This window comes from Crocodylus porosus, unplaced genomic scaffold, assembly GCF_001723895.1.
Source record: "Crocodylus porosus isolate Cpor-Errol unplaced genomic scaffold, CroPor_comp1, whole genome shotgun sequence".
NCBI classification, from domain to species: domain Eukaryota; kingdom Metazoa; phylum Chordata; order Crocodylia; family Crocodylidae; genus Crocodylus; species Crocodylus porosus.
Window position 1 is genome coordinate 15,477,851 of NW_017728925.1, and position 4,512 is coordinate 15,482,362.

Here is a 4,512-nt window from a genome sequence, read left to right on the forward strand (position 1 = left end):
AAGTGAGCAGAATTTGAGAGATCCATGTAGATCACAGACCCAGCACCGTACCTACGCTCCTGGTGACCCCAGGTGAACTTTTAGTATCGGGCCCCCCTTTGCCAAAGATAATAATAATCATTATTTTCACCATTTTCAGGCCCCCTTTCTGTCTGGGCTCTGGGCAGCTGCCCGGTTCACCCACGCCTGTGTCTGGCCCTGCATAGACCCTGCAGTCCCTTCTAAGAGAGGATCCCACCCCATGTAGCCTGGGGTGGGAGTGCACGGCTCCTCTCTCAGAGGGCCCAGGGGCCCCTGTTGTAGCATTTCTTCCTGTGCCTGTGAGTCAGGCCTCCTGGTCTAAGAGCCTGTGAATGTAAAAGGTCACCCGGGCTTTGAAGCCAATGGCTCAAGATAGCTCAAAGGGAGATGGGGATTCACACCTTCCCTCTGCCATTGTCTCTGCCTGCTCCGCAGAAGCAAGCTCCCTGGCACCTCTAGACCTAGACCTATGAATAAGAGGGAGAGATGCAGTTCATTGCCCTCCCTGTACAACATCCAGGCCTGCCAGTGTTGGAGACAGGATACTGGGCCTCGTGGCCTGTGGGTCTGACCCAGTCTGGCACTGCCTGTGTTCTTCAGCCACCCACTTTCTCCCTTGACGGCCCTGGGAAGGGGGCCTGGTTTGGCATTTGCCTTGTAAGGAACAGCTCGCACAAGCATCCCCAGCCTCAACACCAGGTGCCAGGGGCTCCAGTCCATCTGCCATAGATTTCATAGATGTCACAGACATCAGGGCTGGAAGGGACCTCGGGAGATCATCGAGTCCGGCCCCCCGCCCAAAGGGCAGGAAGTCAGCTGGGGTCATAGGATCCCAGCAAGATAAGAAGGCAAGGTGCAGGCAGGGCTGGACTGGGCACTGCCCACGACTCGGACGGGAAGGGGGCCTGAAAATGGTAATTTTTTGATTATTATTATCGTTATCTCTGGCGAAGCGGGGCCGATACTAAGGCCGCCAGGAGTCTAGGTGCGGTGCTGGGTGCAGGCTGTCTAATTGTTATTTGTTATGTATGTGGCTGAAGTCAGGACTGTATGGCGCAAGGCGCTGCACAAATGCAAAGCCAGAGAGGACCCCAGCCCCCAAAAGAACAAGCAGACGACAAGAGACGGCGAACAGAGGTGGACAGAGATAGGAGAGGACAAGGAAGTCGTTGACGCTGTTTGCCAACTGCAGCCCGGTCGACCCCACACCGCAGTCTACAGTGAATACTGTTGCTCCACCAAAACCTCTGAGCTGTGCAGCCAGACTCTGGGCTATGGAGCCTCTCCCAGGCCTCACGGCAGGCTCCAAAATCACACCCCAGGTGCTGGAGGTCCCGTGACCCAAGTCACCAAAGAGAGATGGGTGCACTCAGGCACCTGCTGGCAGAGAGGGGACAGGGCTGGGCTCCCGTGATCTAGGGGGGACTTTGTTCTGCAGCCCCTAGACACAGACGGAGATCTCTCCAGCTCCCAAACAAGATCAGCCCAGTTTGGAAAATGCGCTGTCACGCCGCATAGTTTTCCAAAGCCTCGACCTGTACTCAGCAATCACGGGAGACTGACTTCGCTGCCCTCGCTGTCTACACGGGCCACCCAGACAACAATTTCTTCATGCTCCCAAGGAGGAAACACAGACGTGTCCTCATTCCCGCTGATGGCATGAAATGAGAAGATGGGTGAGAACAGTAGTCATCAGAGAGGAAAGTTTCACCCCTTCCCCTCGCTGGCAGGAGGAAGGTACAGGAGGCAGGACTCCTGGGTTTCACTTTCCGTGCTGAAATTCCCTTGATAACCTCTCTTTCCCACAGGTTTCTGTGAAATGGGTTTAAGAGCACTGCCTTTCCTTCCAGGAGGGGGCGGGTGTTGAGCAATGACACTCAAAAAAACCCTCCAGACAAGAAAGAGAAAGAAAATGAAGCTGCAATTCCTTGCAGCTAAGAAGCTGAAACCACCCATAAAAGTGTCTCTAGCCTTGCAGCTTGTGCTTAAGGGCCCTGGGAGACAAAGCCCATTCCCAGCCTGTCTCCCGGTTTGTCTTGTCTGCCTAATCTTTTGCTCTAAACCCAAGCTTTGATCTTCCCTTCTGGGGGAGGTCCTGTATGTTTTATGCTGTCCTGACCAAACAGCATGGCAATATCCTTAACAGAGACCAGAGCGCATGTAATAAAGGGCAGTCCAGCATATGGGCTTATTAGTAGACGTGATCTTATACCTTTCAGCCTCTCCTAGCTGGGCCGTGCTGAAAGGAAACAGCATCTTTCAGCCGATTTCTCATGGTTCTCGGCTTCATCTGTTTGACTTTGATTCCGCAGTTAAGCTAATTTGATAATGTGGTCTGCCTGGGAAGGAAGGGAGTAGAAGAAATTGCCTATTATCCTTGGCTCCGCTCCAGGCAGTGTTTTTGCTAGGAGGCATGGAGGTCAGAAATGGGTGGGAAGCTTTCTCCGACAGCAAGTCCTTTCACATGCTGGATTCGCAGGGAGCCGCTCATCCTCATGAAACGCTTGGCGCTGGGGCCGGCAGGAGCTCCAGGGGCTTTGAAATGGGGCGGGAGCCTTTTCCTGCGAGCGGCTCCTGTTTCAGGCGGCCTGGTGTGAAAACCGTCACCTGCATCCGCTTCTTCACCTGGGGGCACAAAGCTGGGAGTTCCCAAGGGAGAGTCCAGGGCTTTGGGCCAGAAGAAGCCTCTTGGAGTGGCTGGTTTTCGCCACGTCCTCCCACCCCACTCAGGAGCTCCAGGACACCCACGCGTCGCCCCTGCAAGTTTTCTAGGGAGCGACCCACTATCCGCAGTGACCCCGGTGACTCGGGGTCTTCCGCCTCTGCCCTCTGGCATCTTCCTCGGGTTGCTCTGCGGCGTGTCTGGAAGGACGTGCCCCGGTGTGAATCGAGCCTTTCCCCCGAGGCTGCCCCGCGCAGTGCCCTCAGCAGGGGCTCTGGGAAGGATGGAGCGTGGTCAGGAGGCAATTGGATGCCTCCAGCCACAGTCGCACATGGGAAACGCATCAACTCATGCAAGGCAGGTCCTGTACCATTTGGCTCCTCTTTGGGATCTCAGAGGCTGGCGAAGACGGGAGCCAGACCCTGCCCTTCTTGCTGTTGACAGGATTTTTACTACTGACTTTGCTGGGAGCAGACAGGGACCCTTATGGACCAAATGTGCCCCGTCACACCGTGCAGAAGAAGCTCGGGACTTTCCACAAACAACGTCGAAAAGGGCCAAGGAATTTTCTTTCCAGTTTTTTTTTAAACCAAGGCTTCAAACAAGCCTTTCCTGCAACGATTTGGGCTGTTTCTTTCCATGTTCCACTAGGAAACCATCATCAGTTTGGGTTTTTTTATTTTATCAAGAAAATGGAAGCATTTCACATGACCTGCAAGGTTTGGTGTGAAAAGGGGCCCGTTTCATTGAAAACAAAATGTATTTCCCGAGGAAATTTCAACCAGCTTTAGTGCTATGTAGAAACTCCCAAGTCTCCAGCACCCATTGCTCTTAAAACCAAGGTGGCACCCAGGGCAGTGGCTCTGTCACGGCTTTGGTTTGCGGCTGGGCAAACACATAACCCCTCTTTATTGGTTTTTTCCCCTCTCTGAAGTGGTAACCATCAGTCTCCATCAGCTGCTTCTCTGACTTCTGTGGCCTTCCAGTACCGCTGATAACATGCAAAACCAAACCTCTTCCAGAGCCAGTGTATGAGCCAGAACGTGAACATCTGAATGTCTAGGAAAACCCTTCCCTTGAGAAATAAATACCCAGCCAGTGACAGCAAACATCCATGTTAGAGGACCTATTTCCTGCTTGTTAATACAGCCCTGAGAAGGGAGGTCAGCAAGTTGCAGTCACCTAGCACATCTGAAGGAGGCATTAGCCATGATCACGGCAGCCGAACTCCGAAGTATTCATCATGTCTTGACAATCCAGAAACGTGGAGTATACGATTCATGCCCAGGCATGTCCAGCCTGGAAATTTGGAAATGCAGGTTTTTCACTGCTGCCAGCCATGATTTTCAATGATGTGTATTTTGACATGTAAATGCGAGGCGAGGGCCCAATCTGCCTTTCTCACATGGGCAAAGAGTCCGGTGTACCCCTGCGACAGCAGATTCGATCTCATGGAGTAGAATGGGATTAGGAAGGGAAAGGGAAATGCAAACACCAGGGTCAGCAAGTGTTCATGGCTTGCCTGCATTTGGTGGACAGGTCAGCCTGGCTTGGTCCAGGGGGCTGGGCCACCTCCTGCCCTCTGCTCCTATGCATGCACGGATGGGGTCTCCGAGCCAGGTGAGAATCCCTCTGCTCAGCTCCCCCCAGACTTGTGGATCGTTACCCTGAGCTTGAAGCATGATCGCCACCAGCGGTGCAGCCAAGGGAGTCGCTGGGGTCAGATAGCACTGGCCAGGAAGCTCTTGAGAGGATGCAGCGGTGGGAGCAGCAGCAGGTGCATGCAGCGAGCAGCTGTGGGAAAGTGGAGGCAGGGCCCTGACAGCAGG